This window comes from Phasianus colchicus, chromosome 1, assembly GCF_987193195.1.
Source record: "Phasianus colchicus chromosome 1, bPhaCol1.hap1.1, whole genome shotgun sequence".
Taxonomy (NCBI): Eukaryota; Metazoa; Chordata; class Aves; order Galliformes; family Phasianidae; genus Phasianus; species Phasianus colchicus.
In genome coordinates, this window is record NC_143436.1 from 58,647,793 (window position 1) to 58,671,126 (window position 23,334).

General features: G+C 41.8%; 1 protein-coding gene and 1 pseudogene across 2 annotated transcripts in view; both read right to left on the bottom strand.

The window, feature by feature from the left end:
• The window catches only part of CHRM2 (cholinergic receptor muscarinic 2), a 96,755-nt gene extending 79,996 nt beyond the window's left edge, over positions 1 to 16,759 (bottom strand). Inside the window, exons 1-2 of one of the 2 annotated variants that reach the window (XM_090144558.1) lie at positions 16,619 to 16,759; positions 16,017 to 16,169 (exon numbers count right to left, since the gene is read on the bottom strand). The gene's annotated coding sequence lies outside the window, so the exon portion shown is untranslated. Of the gene's footprint in view, positions 1 to 16,016; positions 16,189 to 16,618 lie in introns of those variants that run through there. The other variant, XM_090144549.1, reaches the window with a different exon arrangement.
• LOC149919645 (uncharacterized) lies at positions 14,555 to 15,493 on the bottom strand (annotated as a pseudogene).
• Positions 16,760 to 23,334: the final 6,575 nt, after the last annotated feature.

Genomic DNA, 23,334 nt, shown 5'->3' on the forward strand with positions numbered 1-23,334 from the left:
TAAATAGTTAATGGAAGGGGTATTATTGTGGAAATAGCAAACATGCAATTTTTATTTTCCCGAATAAATCACTTTCACAGAGGAAAGCCACTAAATTATGGAAGGTGATGAAGGCTCAGGTTGTTGCCCAAATATGTGAAGCGATGGACTGTGAGGCCACTGACAAAAGGGCTGTGACATCAGTGAGAGATGTCTGTGATCTCATTAACCTTCGCTATATAAGTTTGGTCACCATCAGAGTTCAGAGTGAGGTTGTGCCTGGAGTCTTGTCGATCATATATGCAGGGCTTGGATCACTGAATGAGGACTTGGGTTGTGCTGTGGGGCTGCTGGCAGAAGATCTTTGTGCCCATTCCACAGCATCACCAGCGTTTCCCTTGCCCTGCCTGAGTCTGAGTGCACTTGTAGCAGCAAAGATGAGTGGTATGGGAGCACAGCCCCAAGAATGGCTGTCAAGGAGCAAAACAGTCCCTCAGAGGGTGACTGGGATTTTCAGGTGATCTCGTAAGCCACTGACTGAAAGATTTAAGCAACAGATGATGCCATTTGTCTGGGTTGTCCCATTTCAAAGAATGATGAGAAGTTCATGCTGAAAGGAAGAGGTGCATGGAAGAGGAAGCAGTAAAAAAGAAAGTAAGAACCTGAATGAAAAATAATACTCTATTTTCAGATTCATTCTGAATGGAGAAGAAAATTTAAACAAAGATTGAAATACAAGAAAGAAACCATAAGATAGAAACTTTCAGCACAGTCCTGCTGAAAAAGACCTGGGAGTACTGATGGATGGCAAGCTGGAAATGAGTCACCAATGTGCCCTCACAACCCAGAAAGCCAACCACATCCTGGGCTGTGTCAAAAGAAGTGTCACCAGCAGGGTGAGGGAGGTGATCCTGCCCCTCTGCTCTGCACTGGTGAGACCACACCTGGAGTACTGCATTCCAATGTGAAGTCAGAGGAGAGGCATAGAACTATTGGAGTATGTCCAGAGAGACATCACAGAAATGATGGAGTACCACCCCTGTGAGACAGGCTGAGAGAGCTAGGACTGTTCAGCCTGGAGAAGAGAAGGCTGTGAGAAGCCTTCATAGTGGGCTTTTGATATCTAAAGGGGAGCTACAGAAAAGAAGGGGACAGACTTTTTAGCAGGGTCTGTTGTAATAGAACAGGAGGAAATGACTTCAAGCTTAAAGAGAGGAGATTTAGGTCAGATATTAGGAAAAAAAAAGTCTTCTACAGTGAGGCTGGTGAGGCAGTGAAACAGGTTGCTCAGAGATAAGGTTGATGCCCTGTTCCTTTCAAGGCAAGGCTGGATCAGGCCCTGGGCAACCTGAGCTAGCTGAGGTGTTCATTGCAGAAGAGTTGGACTAGAAGACCTTTAAAGGTTCCTTTCAACTCTAAGGAGTCTATGAGTCTGTGATCAGATCGTACTGAAGCAACTGAGTGCAGATGGGTTCCTGATGAGAAGCTGTCTTAACACCTCTCCCTCCTTTCATGTATCTCTTCTAAACCCATTAAGACCCAGCTTGCCAAGCCCTGCTATAAGAGGAAACATGTTGCCAACTGACAAGGACTGGATTAGACTCCTGAGGCTGCACTTTAGGTGCCCAGAGGGGTTCACTCCAGAGCAACAGGAGGTCTGCACTCAGGATGCATGTTAATCCTCTCAGATCATGGCAGGGAAGTTCGGGTTGTGCGAAAGATAACAGTCTTTAAATTGGTTTTTGCCTGCATGTACAAGATGAAGCTATGCGCTCTTTTAGTATCCATAATGCAGTGAAATTAGAGTGGAATGTGCACACTGAATATCCGCCCTACATGTGCCTATGGCTGATCATCGCAGCAGAGTAGAATGGGTTAAACCAGGATGCAGGAGAGAGTTGGCATGACGACTGTAGAAGTCTTCTATGTGGCCTGTGCAATAACTAATCATTACATAGTAAAGGGTAATAATTATTTCTTAATGCTGCACTGCAGGATCAGGCTTCATAGCAGAGAGCAGTCGGCTGAAGGGATGAGATGCTTGCAAATGCAACAAAAATGAATAAATTGGTGCAATTCCTATCACGGAAGTCCCAATGGACCTTCAAAATAGTAAAAATGTTTCATCTTTTTTAAATTACTATCTGTTTTCTTACTGTGTGCTCAGATACAAAAATTTCTTCCTTCCTGGCTGTTTTGCTTTTTGTTTTTTTCTTGGTTTCTGAAGCAGTAAGATGTAATGCATTGAACACTGATACTGAGCTCTTGTGAAATAAACATATAATAATTTAACAAAAACAAACAAACAACAATAACAACAAAAACAAGAGTGTATTCCTGTGTTTTCCTCTTTGTTTTCATTCCTGCACTAACAACATTGTCATAGGTTAGCAAGCAATCCCTATGACAGCCACTTTTTCCCTTGAGGGAAAGGGATAAAAAAGTTTTTGTGGTTGTTCTATCTACCATAACTGAACACACAATCAGGAATTTTTAGTACTCCTTCTTTGTCAATACAGCATCTAAAACATACCAGAAAATTCAGGAAATGCATTTCTCTTTCGCTGTTGGTATGTGCTTTCCTATCATTCTTAGCACAGAATCATTACATCTTCAAATGGTCCTGTTTGCTGAACTGTAGAGAAATTTGGGCACCACAGGAAGGTAAGCTTTCCCTTTTTCTCTTCTATCTTCTTTCCTTCTGTAATAAAACTATCTCAACATCACTTGTGCAAAATAGCTGTACTGTGAGGGAATTTATCATATGCTGACCTGCCTTGTATATTGGATTATATTATTGATTTGATTTATAAACATATCGACAAGTATGTTGAAGAAATCACCAAACTGAAATGGGTCAGGAAAGGTTTAAAAAAAATCAGCTTGGGTGATAGATTAAGGATGCAGTTAGCTTTCAGATAGGAAAGATTGCTTAGTAGTGTTAGATTGCTAGAAAGTGTTTTCCCCTACCAGGCCTGGAAAAAAAAAAAAGAATGCGTATCTCCAGGCCTAGCTTCTTTCCCTTGTCTTTTTTTTCTTTTCCTTTTTTTCAGCATGATATGGAGAAAGCCACATCCAGACAAAAATTTTAACTCACTGGAGCTTGCCATAGTGCTATATGTTTTCCTGCTATAAAGTTGCCCATAAGCTTCAAAAACTCACAAAAACTTCCTTCAGAACATAATGCAATGCTAATTTGTGTGGCGTGGGCCTGGCTCTTCTTTGCCTTCAGTGTTTCTCAGTCATCTCTATGTATATATAACAGCTTCAAAACATAGCTCAAGCAGAGCTACAGTATTTTATAGTCTTGTGGGCAGCAAGGAAATAAATTCAGTTCCAGAATGGAACCAAGCCCACGCTTTTCTTAAGAGAATTATTTTGTTTTGCTTGTTAAAGATTTTGGCTTAAAGTTAAAAATATTGTACCTAAACTTGGATTTCTAAAGCTACAGCCAAAACCACACAGTAACAGCTTGATTTTTAAGCTAGTAAAGCACACAGAAATAATTTTTACAGTTGTTCAATGACAAATGTGGAGGCCTAAGCTATTATGAGCTTGGAAATCTAATTTTAACCCTGCTGTTGTGTGGTTTTCTTCATAAACAGAAATTTTGGCTTCTCTGCCCATTTCAAAGCTGTTCAGCTCACCTTTAATTTCATACCTTTAAACTGGCACTTAGTTGCAGTATGGAGCAATCCCATATAAGTGGAAAAGCAGTGTTTTCATTCCCACAGGATTATGACCATAGTTACAAAAATCTAACCTAGAGAGTTTTGCAATGAAGCCCTGACTTATCGTTTTCAGATATACAAGACATCAGTAAAGGAGAGATCATCTTCAGGAAGAACCTCCTTTATCATAGCCTTAATTTTCTATTCTGTGATCTTTGTGATTTTTTTTTTTTCTTTTTGACTCATTAATAAACGATTGTTTAAATTTTGATAAAGCATGCAAAATGATGCAGAGTTTTGAGAAGGCTGATTTTGGATCTTTCAAGTGAAAAATAACAGGAAGAAATAATTTATCTTTTGGCATTTGGGAGGCATTACCTCCTCTATAATGAAGTAAAAAACTATATACATACAATAACCGAAGGAGACATTCTCCTATTATGTATAAAGGAATGCAAAAGTTTCTATGCTTATCACTTCCTTTATTACTTTTTGGTGTGTGAAAAACTGTTTGTTCCAGATTATTTACTGGAAACAGAAAAGTGATTGAGAAAAGAGATTATTAGCAGAGCTGTAACACATTTTCCCTTTGCTAACCCACTGTTCCCCTATAAAGGCAATCTGTGTAAAGGAAACACAAAGACATTAAGCTGAAAGAATTGAGTCTGCAAGAAATTGATCTCATTCTGTTATATCAGAGTTACAGAGAGTGGGGTAGGAAAGCACATTCTGTAACTAGCATTCAGATCTGCCTGGAAACCACATGTATATTAAAATTCTCCAACTGTTACAAGGGACAAATAAAAAAGTCTCTGAATTTATTTGTAAGAGGTATTGCATCCAGGGGTTAATTAAAATAATCTTCAATGTGTCTTGTGTTTGTTTTGATAAGTGCCTAGCCAAGAAAGGCAATAAATTTTCTAGTGAACAGCACAAGTAAAACAGTTAGAGAACCTCTATCCTGAAAGTGATTCTTTGAATGCAAGAGCAGCTGTCACTAAGCCATCTTTCTCGCTGTCCTCTCTCAAAAGTGGCCAGCAGCAAAGAACTCATGAAAGGAAAAAGCAGAGTGGAACCTTTATTGGGTTGAAACAAATTGTGATCCTGTAGGTTTATTTGCATCACAAAGCAGTTGATAATGTCGGTGTGTTTTTCAGTATTCTGTCCAGTTTTATCACTTTTTTACTCGTTTATACTTTTGAAATCTGTAAAATAATATAGGACAAAAAATACCACAGCTCAACCATGCTGATTTTTAAACTCACACCAGTTAAGTTCCACCTGAGAGTTCTGGGTCTTGTATTGCGAAAGAGCTTTAATAGTCCCTTACTCATCTTCTCCATTTCTTTCACAAATGTTTAGATCTACACATGTTCCTCATCAGCCACATTATTTCTGGGATGACGAGTCCTAGCCTATTGAACATCTCTTTGAAGGCTAGTAATTCTCATCATGTTTATCACCTTCCTGTGTATCTTACAAAGTTCCTCTGTACCCCCGTTACAGTATCATGGGCAGAATTCTTCTCTTGAGGAGTAAAAGTGTTCTTTTATGTACTCATTCCAGATGGAGACTGCAGAGAGATATTCCACATGTAGTTACTTGTGCCAAGAACCCCCAAGTGTGAGTGGAAAGGATCTTGCTACCCACATAAGAGAAATATTAGATCTGTGTTATAAGCTTACGATTTTTAAAAGTGATGAGAAGAAACCAAATGTTTGAAAAAGTTGATATCTTTAAATTATTTCTATGAATGCTCAGATTTGGGTAAAGTTCCTCAAAGTACGCTGTTACGTAAGTGCTGCCAAATTAAACAAATCTAAAGAAAGGCAGAAAAAGCATGGGAGAATGCAGTGTTGATTTCTACACCTGAGTATTTGAGGCACAGGTTTCTGATTTTGTCCTTGGCATCACATCAGCAATCTGCGGTAAAGCTAAGAATTCAGCATTGCCCAAAAGATATAACAACAACATTGCTCCTCCTCTCTTTTGTTATGTGTCATTTACACTCCTCACTTTAATTGTAGAAGAGACTATAAGGAAAATAATGTGAGCTATTTATTGTCAAATTTGCCATTCAAAAGAAGGCAGATATTTTTCATTTCCTTGTGCTCCAAAGAAAGCAATATAGAGTCTCCATGCTAAAGAAAGAAAGTTAAAAGTTTTCTTCAGTCAAAGCAGCCAAATGGTTTTTCTTCATCTTTGTTCTTTTTGCTTTCCTGCTTCTTTCTTATTGTGTATATGTATATATATGGGTGTTTTGTTTTTTTTTTATCACTTTACTGAATTGCACTGCAAAATGAATAATAACACTGAAATACTCCTTGCAGGAAAATGTTTCTGATGTCACAATCTTTCAGTAAAGATCTCTACATTTAGTCCCAGTGGATAAGATTGTGAAAATGGCTTGCAGACATCAAACAGACATTTTAAATGAGAATTTAGCAGTGAGCTCTTCATATGTTCTTTCCTTCTGGTGACAGCTAAGTATACTGGCTATCATAAATGTAAAAAGCAGAAGGGTAACTAGTGTTATATCTGCTTTTCCTTATATTTAGGAGCCTTTTATGTTTGGTTAAAGGAAGAAACTTTAGAACTAATGTGCCCTGTTCATATCTTCACTGACAGGGGTCAAGGTCAAGTATGAGTAGTCATGGAATTGCCAGGTTAAATATAGAGCTTTGTTTGGTGATGGTCTCTCTTCATGTCACTCATATTCTGACAGCTTTCATCAGCTAAGAATTCACTGTTAGAAAAGTAAAATTAGTGTGGGTGAAAGATGCCAGCAACAAATCAGGAGATCACTTTTCAGCTTAGTCTCAGCATGGAAAAGCAAATAGCAGAGAAGACATCTAACTGCTAGACCCCTCTACTAAAATCTAATATTCCCTTTCCACTGAAATTTGGGAATAAAACTCATCAACCCAAACGGCAGCTTAGAAAGCTGCTATTACTTTATTGCAGCACTGGGTGCATGAGGAATCACTCCTTCCTAGCATGTACAACCACAATTGAAAGCATACAGATGTCATACATTTTAACATATGAATATTCATACAATTTCTATGAAGTTCCTTCCTATCTCTAGAATTGCTATACATTTTAAAATTTCATACTAGTCATGTGCTGTGTTAATTTGAGGTTCTGGTGTGGGGTCTTTGGTGGTTGTAACCAGGCAAAAGGTCATGTGTTACATAAGCCAGGTTCCATTTATCAGAAACTTATTCACAAAAAATATGACTGTTGGCTAAGCTTTTAATTGGCACTTTGACTTTGTTATGTCACCTATTATCAATCTGCTCAGGATAAAGTTTACCTCCTGCTTAAAGCTGGTGGAGTGCTTGGTCTCTGCTTTTTAGATTCCAGCTGTCTTTATCTAGGAATAAAAACTTTCCCAAGTCTCTGCTGAGATGTTTGAATTAATTGTCAACAGCCCTGAATTTATGGACAGGTATCACCTTCAGCATTCATGTTGAACAGTTCCATAGCTCAATGAGGGTCACATTGTCCATATCCTTACTCCATAGCAAGACCCTCTCTGAGTTTTCTAGCAACTGCCCTCATCTTCGTTCATGTTCTACACATATGTTAATTCACAGTCATGTCACATTATGTACAAAATGGAGTAAACTGGATTGTCCACCATGACAGAATGCTGCTATAGAAATGTAGAAAAGTGAGTTTGATGCAAACATTTTTAATACATCATATGACCTAGGCATGAACTGCAGTGTGTAGAACTGCTCTCAATCTACCACACACATGAAGATGAAAGTTTTCAATGACCTTCGGTGGAGGAGAAAAGTGTAATCCCTCTGCCCACATGCATATGTTGCTCAGTCTATTTGTCCTGTCTCAAAGTTCAATAATTCTATTTTATGTCAGAAATGTATGTTGGGCTAAGGGGTATAAGAAGAACCAGCAGGTCCATATTGCTTTTGTGAAAAACTCTGCTGTAGTATGTGATCCAAATGAGATAATTGCCTTGTTATCTCCAGAAATTTTACCCCTACTTAACACCAACTATGTTGAAAACACTCAAAACTAAGCAAAGCCCCTGACCTTCAGGCTCAGTCTCTCTCTCTCTCTCTCTTTTTTGCTTCCTCTTCTCTCCCACTAATACAACCACAAAATTGAACTTGTTATTTTATCCTTTCCTTCTCATCGAGATCTGGAGAGATGAGGGTATTCAGGATGTTTTTATTGTAAAGATTCTGAACATTTTATTTTGTCCTCTGTTCTGACAACAAACCTTTTGGGTAATCAGCTCCTGTAAGTTCAACTTTATAACATCTCAGTGCAAAGAGTGTGGATGTTGTGTGTCTCCTCCAATTTTCATGCACTAGTACCACAGCCTAACCTCTGTACCTGAGCACAGCAAATGAATCCTTGCAACACTGTCATGAAACCAGTAAGACCTATTTTCCCCACTGCAGGATGCTGAGACAAAGCCTACACAAACTAAGAGTGGATTTTATGGTACTCCCTAAACAGAACATCAGAACAGGCTTGGTGGCAGGTCACAGAAACATGTCAAAGCTCAGGCAGTTGGACTGTGATATACTTGATCTCAGTCCAGTGTGCTATGCTTAAAATTTCATTTTAAAAAGTGTAAAATATCCTTTTTAAAAAAGTTAAATTTTGATGCCTGCACAAGGCATTATCACACTTTCTCAAGGAAATGTCTGGATATGTATGGAGAGAAATCAAAAATGCAACTAAGTCCAATAAAGTAGTAATTGTGAATGACTTCACTCACTTGTACTTTGGTAGGTCAACTGGTACAAATAGATTAGAAAAAAAAATCTATAGGTGATTTCTAGAATAACTGGAGTACATAATAGTAAATATTCTTAGTTTAGTCTTAAGTAGCTGGAAAAATGATACAGTCAGGCCACCAAATATTAATGAACTAATTAGTATATTGAGTGACATTAAAGCTGATTATAATTAGCGAATGGCTTAAAAGAGCACTGAAGGGAAAAACAAAATAGAGAGAAAAGAAAAAGACAGAAGAAAAGTAAGGAAAAGTAAATCTGTAGTTTCAAATCAACGGAGATACTAACAACCAGTTTCTGATTCAAGGAAGTCGTGCAGAAAGCAAACTGAAAGACAAGAGAGGGAAAGAATGTTTTTGTGAAATGTTTAGATGCATGGTGTTGTTTGAACCAAACAAATAGCTTTACTTTGGCTCTAGTGCAGTCCCCAGATAACAAAGAGAGAGAAATTATAAGGAAAAATGAATAAAATGTCATCTGTAAGTGAAGAGGCCTAAGAATGCATTGACAAGAATTAGCAGAGGGGGGAAACTGCAAGACATTTTTGAGGGATCTTAAATTCACTGTGTTTTTGAGGGAGCCAGTGGACTCTATTGGGCATTCAGGAGATAATGGGAAAAAATAATGGTCAAAAAGACATTACAGAATTTCTAAATGATCTGTTGGGATAAGATGCCACACCAACAGTGCTATGCAAATGTGCTCCCTGGACCTTTTTTTTTTTTTTTTTTTTTTTTTTCAAGACAAGAAAGGACATGAGCTGTTAGAATGTGAAATGTTGAAAGGGGAACAAACTGATAAACTAAACAGCAGCATGCCACAAGGATCTCATGGTTATATATGTAAAGGTTTGGAAGGCATTTGAAAATGGAGTGGATGAGCTGATAGCAAAAATATGCAAGCTGTCCTTGAAGTAAGATGTACTACAGAAGGATTAAAGAGCAACAGCTAGCATACCTATCTTTAGGACAAGGGATCCTAGGTATTATGTAATAAAAAGTCTTATTTAAATTCCAGGTAGATTTACTGAAACTAATAAAAACTGGAATTACATACGGGGGAGGAAAATATCATCTTGTTTCCAGTAAGATGTTGCATCTTCTGTATATTCCTTGAAATATCAAGTGAACAGACAAGGAAATGTAACCTAATAAATACATATACATGTGAATATTTATCTTCTTAAATTATCTGAGAAATTTCCTTTGAAGAAATTAAGTCATTATAAAATTAGTCGTTTATTATTACAGCTTAGAAAGCGTCTAGGAGAGAGAAAGGAGAAACTACGTATGAATTATAATATTTAACTCCAAAAGATTTTAGAAGATGGGATGTCCATGATTCTGTACCAAGTACATCATTTTTACCAAAATAGTTGCTGCTAGAAAATGTAAGGTCTGAAGCATTTCAGAGTACACCAATTAAGCTGGGTGAGCTTGAGCATTCTGATATCAAATGGAAATATGCATTGATTGATTCAGAACAAACACGGGTGGAGTAAAACACAAAGAAACTTTCTGATCACTTAAGGAAGGATTTTGACATAACTGTGAACTCATTGACAAGATCTGTTTAATCATGGCAGCAGTCAAAAAAGGCAAAAAGTCAACAAATAAAAACAGGTTTAAAAAGGCCAATATGAAGACTGTGAGTGAATAGTCCTGATATGGAAAAAAGTGCCCCCCCCAGAAAAAAGGAGATGGAAGAATTCTTAAGACATGCAAAGTGACTGGGAAACTTGGAATTGTTTAAGTGAGAGAAGAAAAGAGCTAGAAGGTTCGTGGCTGAGAAAATTAATGGCACTTAAACAATGAACTGAGTTCTCCGATTGGCATTTTCACATTGTGTAACAGAGAGGTAATGAGAGCACTGAAGGACAACTAATTTAAATATATCAAAATTTATTTGGAGTGTGGTTTTCCCAAGAAAGTATATAATTAACCTACTGAACTCACTCCTGCATGCTATCACTGAGGTAGCAAGTTTACTGAGGGGTAAAACTGTATTAGCTGTTTATCTGCCTGGCGAGAATATCTGCAGTTTGTCTAGAACTAGTAGAGATTTCCATTTGTTGGGAAATGTGGGTATCAGTTTTCTTTTGGAAGTGGTTCCTGAGCAGCAAGCAACTACAAATTGTTAGGTATTAAGAAAGCATTTAACTTAAGGACAGCAAATTTATCTAGGATGGCATATTCTGCACCTTCCTCTGAAACATGTGGTAAAGGGCATTGACAGAAGACGTAGTACTGGACAAGACAAAACACCTACCTGATCCAACACTGCAACGATTATATTCTAACCTTCTTTAACTGAATGACTGAAGTTTTTTTGAATAGAATAAAAATGAGTAATGATAACAAATAACAACTCCATTAATTATTCATGCTAATGTTCATGAAAATTTTGAGATGTATGAATATTTTCATGAATAAATCACTGGTTACCCACTTGTACAGAATGACCCCAGAAATCATAGTGTAATGAGCCTGTAGCCATTATTCATGAAAAAAATTGTGAATCATTTTCAATACATGACCTCTCTAGTTTTTAATTGACTAAATATGAGATAGATGAGTATAAAATAGACTTCAGTCTATTTATTATTGCAGTGCTAAGGGAAAATTTCTCAGGTAACTATGAAAGTGCAACTGCTGACTGCAACAGAAACTCATTTCTTATGGATAAATTGTGCTATGTTTTTTTCTTCCAGGCTGGAATGAATTCTAAATATGAAAGGACTGATCTTCTAGTTTGCAGATCACAGCAAGAGAGCTTTATATGTTCAAACTACCTAAGCCAGAGAAATTAGGAAGATAATTATTTTACATGACTAAGTTTATTTTATCTCCTTGGTTTCCAACACTAATTTTTGCAGTGATTTAGAAGAAAGATCTCTCTCAAAACAAAGAAAGAAAAATCCCACACCTGCCCAGAGTTTGTTCAATGCTTTTTAAGAGGGTGAGGAAAACCTTGGGAGATGCTGGTTTACATCAATTCTCACCTCTCTGTGTTGTGGCTCATATTAGAGATCTAAATTGCCAACATTTTCAGAGGTGTTCCACGCATTCCCAGTGTCCATTATCACATTGCATTTCCTTTTCAGCAGAGTTTGACGACTCACAGCCATTCCATGAACAGCTGTCAAAACATTGGCATATTCTAATTACAACGCTTACTATGTTTCTATGAAAGTTAAACCCTGAGCTCCATTGCGCTGGCATAAAACAAAAGTAATTAGAGCTAAGGCAATCACCTTTGATTTGCAAGAGTATAAACGTGATCAGAATCTAGCCCAAGGAGTCGAACAAAGGAGTCAAACAAGATGCCAGAAAGGCCAGAATCTGAGGAGCTTCTTGTCAAAAGGAAAATAGGTAGAAAGCACTCAGCTAACTAGCTGGCCCAAAGTGATGATACGCTTCATTCTGTTATTATCATTTTCTTAAAAATGAATACACAAAGCACATGAACTACTAAAATCCCACTGTGTATCTAAGTTTCAATGGGAGGCATTCTTTAGGAAGTGCTTGATAGAAATGAGATAAAATTCACTTCGCTCTGTCCCACCCTCTTGGGACTTAAAATTGTGTTATATGAGAGATGTCTCTTTGAAACATCTGCTGATACATATCTTTCTGCACAGGGAATTGACAGTGTTAGATACAGGTAATGATACAGCTTTAAAGTTAAAATAATCAGGAGCTCTACAGACTAAAAGCATTTAAGTGGAAACAAGCTCTGGGGCCATGGGAGAAGGATGCAGCCTTTTAATACAATTTCAGGGATGCCCTCATCTTTTAATTCTGCACATTTGTTTAGGGAGATGTAGAAAGTCAGTGAGATAAGTGAATAAGCAATCCTCATTCTGTTTAGTATGGAATGGGAATGCAGCCTACTAGGCACAAGAGATTGGCGTTCAGTTAGTGGGACGAGGACAGGCAAGTAGATAACTCCCAGCTTATCTTGGGCAGGTTGAACTCAGGAAATGCTATGGAGATCCTGGCAAATCTGAACACTGTCAAAATACAGGAACTGCTGTTCCACCCAGAGGAGGAGGGTGCTAATTGTCTCATTTAGTGATGGCTATTTTTTGTAGTTCTCTGTGCTTGGTCCTCTTCACAGCTTGGTTCCTAGAGAAGGGAATCTGGACTCAGATTTAACAGGGCATGAAATGCTACCATCCAGTGTAAGCATTTTTAAGGCTACAAGCATTTGTGAAAAAGCTATCCCTGTCATTCATATGAGCTGGATTTAAGCCCCTTCAGCTTTTCTTAGACTGATTACTGTTACTCACTCATCCACCTATCCAAAGATCCCATATAAGGTCAGGGCAGCACTTTCACAAGTGAGTAATCCTTTTCCATGCCTTCAAATCTCCAACCATTAGCTGCAAGTTGCTGCGAGCTGTGAAGATCAAACTCAGAATAGTCCAAAATATGTGAATTAATGGTTCTGGCCCTAAGTTCTTCTATCAAATCCTCTATAGTTTAACCCTCCCCCTGGAACCTTCAGTGTTAGGCTGGACATGACAGAACCAGGGTCAGTTGTACCCCAACCTGCCTTTTTTTTTTTTGCAGGCTGAGATTTAGAAGATGGAATAGAAGGCATGGAATGGAAATAGACATTGGGTGAAATGCTCTTATTTTGTATCATTTCTTTTTCTCTGTCCTCTATAATTTTTTACCATTGCGTGCCCCGTGCCTGGGGATGCTCTCCTTTGCCTGCCTCTGGCACTAGAGGGCGCAGAAATCTGGGCTTTGAACTGGAAATCCAAATCTCCTCAGCTCCCTGCTTTCCTTTAAATCACACTCAACTTTCAAAGAAGTTTTGATTCCAGAGGAAGGGAATCTACTTCATTATTACTGGTTTGTGTGCATTTCCCATGTTGCATTGCTATGGAAACAAGACCAGAACATAAATCTTTTGCATGTAGGTCATGATATTACTGGAGCAGAGGAAGCCTGGGTGAATAGGTGAGTGGGTTACAGAAGCAAAATGGGGCAGAGTAATTATCAGGGACAACTGACAACAGTGGGGGATTTTGCAGTAGATCACCTCACTAGACTATTGAATGAGGACCTGATGGGTGAAAGATCCAAACATGTGGAGCAACTGAGAGCCACGAAACATCCACAGAGACTGTTCAGGGGTGGAAAAAAAATCTAAAGGATAATGGTGCATGCAGGCAAAAACAAACAAACAAACAAAGCACACTTTCATTCATAGATGCAGTTATTCAGTGGTGGCTGGTTTTCCTCTTTCTGCAACTTGGCCTTCTTCTGAGGCAGTGACATGGAACAGCATGACTGCTACCCCTTTCATCTCCTCAGGATGCTTCTGACCATGGACGATTCAGATCTCCCCAAGCTCTGGCCAAGTTCAGAGTTACAAGTGGTTCTGCAATTTCCTAAGATCTTGGGTTTGGATCGGAGAAGATTGTGACTTTTTCTTTTTATTATTTCTCTCTCCCTCCAAAATAACTGAAGTGGGACTAGCCCAGATCACCTTCCCATGTACGAAATCCTTTTTCCTGGTGGACTACACCAGGAAATTACTGAGCACTTTGAGCTGGCACAGAGAGGGCAGCTCAGCAGGACGCAGGCTTGACAAGCTGGCAAACCTATGGTATGACTTCTCACTCTCCAGATGCAAAAGCAGACAGGGTTGCTTTTGCAATCCAGAGGTCCTGTAAAGGGGAAGCTCAACCAAAGTTGTAATCAAAAAGCCTAAAGGAGAGAGAGCAGACTCTGCACAGCATAACACGGTTTATAGACGAGTCATTGAAAACGGCTGGTGTCATAAACTATGTAATTGAGGTTGGCATGTATTTAGACAGAGCTGAGATTGCAGGCAATGCAATACCATAAAAGCAGACAGAGTGCCTAGTCCTAATCTCCCCTATTAACCTTCCTCATTGACAATCTCTTAAAAAAAAAAAAAAAAAAAAAAATCCCTGCTAAAACTCACTGTCAAGCAAAGGCTGGCCCCTCTTTTTTATTTCCTCTCACCTTTTTTTCTAATGCAAAGGAAAGGTGTGCAAACACACTGGTTAACACATAAGTGGGGAGATGTACTTCTCTGGCTGAATTTGCAGCAAGAAATACACCTCTCCCCACCCTTCTGTTCCAATTAAAGAAAAAAGAGATTGCCTAAAGGAACTTTAAGCACTTGAAAAAAATACGGATAAAAAGAGTTTTTCTGGAGTGTGGGGAAAGTCCCCTGTCCATTCTCCACCGAAGGGGTGGAAGAATCACCCCAAGGCTCCTGGGAAGGATCAACATGCCTGGCGGCTCTGCGGGACCCCAGGTGAACGGCAGCCTCCCCGCTGAGAGTGAAGGAAAGCTTGTAAGAAACTCGCCAGTGCGGCAGGGCAGCACTTTGGCCCTCCAGAGCCCCGGAAATGGCTGGACTTTGGGGGCAGGGGGGTGGGTAACCTAGACTACAACTCCCGGGGCAGTTCGGAAGGCATTCTTGTTCCCGCTGCCTGTGCAGCTCCCTCTCGAGGCTCGCTCCTCCCGGCCGCGGGCACCCCGTAGCGGCGGCCCGGAGCAGAAGGAGCCCGGAGGAGCAGCCGGGACCGGCTCAGCCCTCCCAGGAAGATCAGTCGAGCCGTGGTAGCGGGTAGCGCTGAGCCCGACCCTGGAGCATCCTCACCGCCTCCCCCGTATCCACCAGGGATCGGACCCCAAGGACACCGACCCAGAGAAGGGAGATTGGATCCGAGGAAGCCCCCTGCCTTCCTCACCTTTGGTGGCACCCCACGTTCGGGTTCCCTCCCCTCCCCCCCTTCCAGAGACCTGAGGCCACGGGGATGGGCGCTGACCCTGAAAACAGCCATGCACAGTCCTTAGGAGGGGTGCTGAGGGTGAGGAACCGCATTGGCACGAAAGAAGCCTCCTTTTCCTATTGCCCCGGCTCCATCTCTGCCCTCCTCACTCCTAGGGCAGGCTCCGCTCCCAGCTCCTGAGGACATTTTGCAGGAGTCACCGGCAAACATGTCACAGAGGGATTTGGGAAGAGTAGCCCGGGAGATGTTCCTGCGTCGGAACGCAGCATTTACATTACTAAACCAAAAATAAACAACAACAACAAAAAAACAACTTGAGGAGCGCTTGGTAAATGTGAAGATTTCCCTAAATCAGGTTACCGCGTCTCTCCTTCCTGGCTGTACCATTTAGCCTCGGTTCCGGGATGAGTATCACAGCTGTAACTCAGCAGAGGAAAGCTCTGCTGGGGCTTTGCCTTCTCTCCCCTCGTTCCCAGCCCCCGATAACAGCACCGCGATGAACCCTTTCAGCAAAAGTTTCCCCATGTTTTGCTCTGCTCCTTCTATCAGGAAGCAAAACGTAAGCTCGTTTCTTGGACATTATTTTCTTGGCGGGAGCTTTCCTATGACAGCAGCAGATGAAACTGTAGGTGCGGCGAGGAGGGGGAGGAGGTTAGAAGGCGAGAAAGAGAAGGCTGGGGGGAAAGAAGACTAAAATAAAGACCGAAAGAACAAGAAAAAGGAAGAGGAAGGAAAAAAAATAAAAAGAAGAAAAAAAAAAAAAGAGAGAGAGGAAACGTCAATGAAATAGCGAAGCTTTCCTACCTGTGATCCAATCACCAGAAGTTGCATCCCATCCCGCGGCAAGCGGCTCTTTGCGAGAGGCGGCTGCGGAGTGGCCCCGGCTCTGGCGGCAGAGGCATGCGAGCTGCGCGCATCAGCGCCCGCAGGCAGCCGCTTTATCTTTCTCTTCCATATCTTCCAAGAGGAGGGAGGGGGGTTAGAGGGGGGGGGAGGGGGGGAAGACAGATTACTTGGTGCCGTGATAATGAGGGGAAAGAATAACAGTTGGGAAGCATTAAACGAGAGGTGGCATTGTCCGGGTTGATGGAGTTTTTGTCTCTCCCTCTCTCGCTCTCTCCCTCCCACATGCGCAGGCACACGCATACACACACACCGCACTCTCTCTGTGGCACTGGCCCTTGGGAGTCTGCTCCAGCTCAGCCAAGTTCAGCTTTTAAATATATATATATATGTACGCACATACACACACACACACATATATATACGTAGAGCTATCAAACCCAGCTTAAAGGTTTAGGCAAAACTGGAGAATTTAAAAATAGCGGATACTGGGACTCATAAGTGAGCCGATGGTAATTCCTATTTCCCCCAGCGCTCCTAAGGAAATGAGGACAAGCTGCCACCTTCATGAGGGTTGGCAGCAAGGAGGGGATCGGGGCGTCCAGGTGAGCATCTCACAGTACTGGTAGCTGTGTGGCTGTGGGTCCGGGTGCTGCGTGCTGCGTGTGGGTGTGTGAGCACCAAGTGGGCTCGATTAGCTGCAATGGGCAGGCAATTTCTGCAGAGAACATTTACAATTTTCTTTCAATATGACAGGATTAGTTGCTGTTGAAGGCTCTCCTCCAATAAGATCAGCACTGCTTTCTGATTTGGTGGCTTTGCTGAATAGAAATTACTGATTCTTGTTATCTCTCAACACACTCTCCCCTCTTCCTCATCAGACACTCCCCTCTTCTTCATCAGAAGTCTTTATGTACAATTTGCACATCTGAACTGATTTCTTTTTTTTTGTTACCTCTTCCCATTTTTCAGCTCAAAACTCCCCACTTTGTTTCCGTGTTTTTTTTTTTTTCCCTTTTTTTTTCTTTTTTTTTGCCATTCTGTGATAGCTCTAAGTCTCAATTGATATATGGGAGAAGAAAGAGAGAAAGATATCTGGGTTTTAGATTATTGCAGCCACTGGAGTCTCTGTGCGCTGTGGGGAAAATGTACTAAATCCAGTTTAGTTTTTTAAACTGATTATTGTGTTGAAATATTCATGGGATGTTGCTTCCCCAGCACAATGACAAACCAATTAGGAGAAAGAGATACATTTTGTGAACAACAATTAATTCTCCTTGGGTGTAAAGCACTCCCTTTTAATTAATAGTCATTAGGCTGAGAAGTATTTACTTTGCTTAAGGGAACTTGCAGGTTCCATGGAAATAATCTAGATCTAAATATCTTCAAGTCTGTTTTGTCTTTGATCTGGACCAGAATGTATTTGTGGGCTGGGGTGGTGGTTTTTCTTCCCTAAGAGTCAGGGCTGCTGGGGTGGCAAACAGGAGAAGGGAGTTCATCTGATCGAAAAGTGAGAGGGCAGAGGTGGAGAACAAAGAGGAGAGCACTCTATGAAGGTAACCCCAATTTCTGCCTGAGTGCCCGTGTGCACTGCCTTCCACACCCCACCTCCCTTCTTGAAGGACCACTGGATGTACTGCCCACTAACTCCTCTCCTCTCCTCTCCTCTCCTCTCCTCTCCTCTCCTCTCCTCTCCTCTCCTCTCCTCTCCTCTCCTCTCCTCTCCTCTCCTCTCCTCTCCTCTCCTCTCCTCTCCTCTCCTCTCCTCTCCTCTCCTCTCCTCTCCTCTCCTCAAGTTACTTCTTGTAATGGGTTAGCTCTGAGCAGAGAAGCTGCCTAGAGTACTTGCAGACGTTTAGCTCTTGTTCCTGGATAGATCTCTGCATTGGTTTTACCCTCCAAAAGGTACCAGGATTCTGGAATTCTCTGCAGAGCCCTGGGGTGAGTGCATCTCCTGCTCTGGCCTGGCTCACCCAGAGGCAGAGAGCTCTGAGATTTGAAGGCACTCACGTTTCAGTGTTACACAAGTGTTTCTCTATCTGAGAGCACTTTCACATGGTGTAATTGTTGAATTGTTGGATCATCTGTAACTCTTCAGGAGCATCAGGTCAGTTGGGTCCTGGCCTGAGAGCCTTTTTTTTTTTTTTTTTTCCTGAACACGTAGGACATTTTGACACTGGAAGGTCTGAAGCAAGCTGTGGGCATGTTGTGGCCCTGTAGGGCTGCTCCTTTTGGGCAAAGAACAGCCACCCCAATGCTGACCCTCCCATGAAGACTGAGACCTTGACACTCAAATGAATATTTCAGCATTCATTAATCAAGATCATCATCAGCTTTAAAAGGGACAATGCCTGCCCCCTCTTCCTCTTATTATTATTGTTAGTATTATTTTTCCCTCCCAGGAATGTTGTGAGTGGCTGATTGAGCACATTGATTTCCAGAGATTTAATTAGAGCTCAGTAACAGCCTGCACGGGTCAGCCCTTTCCAAAGCGAGGAGGAGGGAGGGGGCAAGACCACTCGGCAACAGCACAAGCACCCTGGCAGCGCCCTTTGGGGATATCCCTCCCTCGGCAGGAAAGGGTCCCAAGCCTCGGCCCTGCCCGCCTCCAGCAGCTCGCTGCTTTCCACGGCGCAGTCTGCCAGGAGGTGGCTGTGGCTCGGCGCGGCTCTACCCGGCTGCAGGGGGCTCCCCAATGCCGCGCTGCCCGGCGCCGTGCGGGCTTTCGGCTGCAGAACTGCAGGGCATTCCCTCCACGCAAGTCTCCCACGCCTGGGAGCATCTCCCTTCCCCATACGTATCCCCGCACTGTGATTTCCCAAGGAAAGAAAAGGTCGATAATGGAAAGCCTACAACAGCCCCTTCCCTTGCCTTATCTGCAGCCCGCCCGGGGAGAAGAGAGATTTCAGCTCTCCTGGAAAAGCGCTGTGTGTGCAGAGCTGCCTTCCTGTGTCCGCGGAGCAGTGCTCGTAATCATCTCAGCCACTACATCTTGATGGCACTCCGTGGTAAGCAGCGCCTTTTGAGTCTGACAGAGACTCTGTTATTAGCAGCTCTTCTCTTTAAAGTGCTACGTGTTAGACACATCTCCTAAGGGAAAAAAAATATGTTGCTCCTAAGCCTAGGACACTTAAAATGCACACCCCACCCCATTTATGTACATCTACATTGTGCTAAGCATCTGTATAGATAAATCCCCTGGAAAATCACAGAACAAACCGCTTAGCCCCTTCTCTCATAGAACAAAAAAATAAAAAAGTGCATGAGGATGAGAATATTTACCAATGATGATTTTCACTCTTGCAGAGGAACTGAGAGATGCTCCTGGGGAGAGGAAGCTGAGATAACAACTTTCATCGAGGAGATTTCCAAAAGAAATTATTTTCATATCCAGTGCTGCCAATTGGTCTCTAGTGAGAATTAGCCAGACTGTTTCCTGCCTTTATCTTCACATCTCCCAGATATCTGCTTGTCTCTGGCACAGAGCTACCCTGTTGGGGTGAACTCGGAGAGTACAAGCCCTGAGTGTTTTATAGCTTGGGTGGTCAAAGGGCAGACAGGGAGGAGGGATGTCCCTGTGGACCACTTCCATGGTGATCTTTTCTATTATGCTCAGGGTTGTGGTGCCTCTTCCTTTCAACCCCCACATGCACCCAGGGTCAGTAGAAACATCTGCAGGGATAAAGGTCCCCTCAAGGGCCAGCAAAGTTACCAATGGGCTTGGGACAAAATGCCGAGACAAGTCCTCCCAGTGCTCTCACAACATGGAGTCCCTTCCTCAGCAACCTCAATGCCTGCTTCACCCCTCTTGCTGGAGGGTTGGATAAGGGGTTATGAGGGAAGGGCAGGCCCCAGAAGAAAGTTCTGGCTTCTTTTCCTTCCTTTCCAATCTCCATGTGGTATGGAGGCAAAGGAAAGCATCCCTCCTCCTATCTTCCTTTCCATCTCAGCACCACGTGTATTCAGGACACCTCCTTGAAGATTTTGAACTTATTTTTGGACCTTGGGTCTGGAATTAGAAGACTTAATCTCTCTGTTGGAGGTTCCTGAAAATGATAATTTGCCCTGAGTTTAGTAAAAGTGAAAAGCAAGAGCTGGGGACCCAGGGCTCCCCTAGCAGAGATGGGCACATCACTGCTGGCAGGGATGGGTGCCAACTCTGAGAACTGCCCCAAACCCTGCCCTTAGTCCCCTACTGTGCTGAGAGGATCTGTCACACTGTTCCACTGATATTTAGTCCTCTCTGGGGCTTCCACACTCATTTACCTGCAGCATTATACCAGACAGATGACTCTAATGATTTTGCACATGAGGGAGGCAGGCATTTGACAGATGACAGGTATATAAAATATATATAAAATACTGGAGAGAATGAGACAATGAACCAGAAAATAATACGAACAGTATGAAACACAGGGAGTGAGAAGAAAAGAAGTAACAAATACAAAACAAGATAACAGTGAGCAAGGCTCCATGCAAATAAATCATTAATAGGCATTTACCAGCGGATATTAAATGAGTTAAACAAACGGATGGTCAAACCTTTAACAGAAAAGGACATAATCACTTAACTGTGCCCAGAGTAGTGTGTTCATAAGAGCATTATAAAACAGAATCTGATGAGGGATGGCACAGAAGTACTGACATATCTCAGCTTCCAGTTTGATAGTGCTAAGGATAAAGGAACTTCTTGATTTCTCCTTCCCTGGTGAAATCCCTGAGCCTTCCAACACAGAGAGCAAAGAGATGCACTATTTTTACTGGCCAGAAACATTAAGCACTGCCATGCTAACAAAAACTACCTAACTTTTATTTCTCTTTTCTCTACATGAATATGAGGCTTTCTGGGTCTCTTTGAGCCTAAGAGTTGGACTTATGAAGAATTATTTAAAACAGACCACACTGATGAAATTGAAACTCCCAGCAGGCTGAGACGAGGATCAGTCTGATGTTCAAAGCCAAACTGATCTCCTCTCGTGCAGAGCAGATATGTGGTGAACTGGAAAATCAAACTTACTGTTTTATTAAGGATAAACACAGTATCTGGAAGAACATCCCGCTAGGCACTGTAAAGCTGAGGAGGCATTTTTAATGCAAACATGCACATAGTTTGTCTACCAATAAAGCCCCAGAAAATGCAGATCTGCACTTTTGTGTGTAGGGCTAATTGTTATTTGCAAATGTTGCAGGGTTCCAGGTGAGTGAGTAACTAAAGAGTGGGACAGATCAGAAAGCTGTTTCAGAGCAATCTACAAAATATATTTGCTGATAACCTTTGTAATCTTTGTCCAGTCTTGGAAAGACAGCTACTAAAAATGAATGCTCCCGGTAGAGCATATGTTCACTGCTGACAGAAATACATCTGAGTGCCGACAGAATTGTGGCTTTCAGGAGAAAGCAAAGAAGAAAGTACTCGAAGGTATATGGCCTTGATTTATGTGATCTGGGTATTAGCACTTGTACGTTTTTGTTTACAAAAGGATATGTATTATAGATGTAGCATAAGGCTCTAAAAAGGCCAAGAGTTGAATTAAATGATCCCCAAAGTGTGTGTGTGGGGGGGGGGGGGGGGGAGGGTTGTATAGCAGAAAAGTTTTTTTTTTTTAATGTTGCACATAGAAGAAAAGAACATCCTTGACCCAAACCTCTGGGCATTTTAGCTTGAAGTGCCTCTGATTGGTAAAAAACAGAAACAAAAACAAAAAAACAAAATAAAGGGAGCCTCCGGAGGAGCGCGGGGCAGCCTCATGCAGCACCCTGGAGAGCAGCCGGGCCGCCGCTGGATGCGTCTGTTGGCGTGTCTGTGCGGCTGCTGGTGTGCCTGTGTGCTTGTTGGTGTGTCTGTGAGCTCACACGCACGTCTGTGAGCGTAAGCTGTTGCTCGTGCGACTGTTTGCAGCTGTTTAGATAAACGCAAACCAGTGATCAACTGCACATCTGGCGCGTTGTTCTTTGAGGCCACACCTGTCGTTTTTAATGCATCCCTTGGAAGATGACTGTTTGCAGCAAGCTAGAGAGGGCTGGTTCTGTGCATTGCATATACCCATTTGCTGGAGTCAGTGGCTTGAAGTGAGGAAGATTTTATCATGGCCTTTACAAGTGTAAGGGAAGCTCAAAAACACCCTGAAGAACAGTGTAATATGAAACTCAGGATTATGAATAAGTCATTTTCATCCAGACTTCAAGCAAATAGCTATGTTATTGCAAAAATGTCCGTGGAACTTTTCTGCACAGATTCACAGTCACTGGAAACCTCACTTCACTCCCATTGTATACAGGGCTAAGGTCATAGGAAGGCAGGAGTTAGGCAAGTCATGTGCTTCTTTTTATTTTCATTACCTGGGAAAAGGCAGGGGGCATTTCAAATGTCATCTTTTCTCAGGGAAGTTAGATCCTTGTCAGAGCTCCTGGGACTCCAGAGGAGCACCAAGGACTGTTGGACTAGAGGAGAGATTTAAAGAGGGCCACCATTCTGTGGGAAATATTTTCACACAAATATTACTTTATGAAGAGGTTCACGAATGCATCTTCACCAGGCATTAACAATCATGGATATCACTTTCTCCTTCTTAGTGCCTACACAACTCCTGATTAGAATCAGAATTAAAGAAATCTCATTTGTTATGTATGCTGGGGCAAACAACATCCATTGTGGTCAGGAAAAATACTGCTCTGTCTTATGCTTCTCCTTTCACCCACTGGTAATTACACAAGTGACACACTCACCAGGGCTTTGCACTGCACAGAGTCCTGCACCTTCAGAGACAGAAGTGCTTCTATAATTAGGCATGATATTGTCTAATTAGCTCCCATATGGAGTAAGGCTTACTGGCTTAGGTAAAACTCCATGCTGTTGAAAATCTCTGCTTTCAGTACCTGAACTGGTATTCCCCAGTTACTGCAGATCACTCTGTGATGTGTCATATCTCTAAGGGTCAGCTTGGACATTTCTGTATAACATTCCATTGTCCTTTGTAGAAGTGTCTTTAGAAATACATCTTGAATTTGTTTCCTTTGCTCTTCAAACTGAGTTTTATATTTGTTGTCTCTACAATGTTTACTTCTGCTTTACAGCTGGAATTTCTTTTGAAGTCTTTGGTGTTGTTCATGCTCATAGAACTAGAGAAGTAAATAATTCCCAATCTGTAGACTGGCAACAATGGCCAGAATTAAGTATTTCTGTAGAAATAACAAAGTAATTGCTCCCCTAAGTATGAAATAATCTGCTTCCTCTATTAAGTCTTCTTCTAAACTGAGAACTACAGGTGCGTGTTCTCCT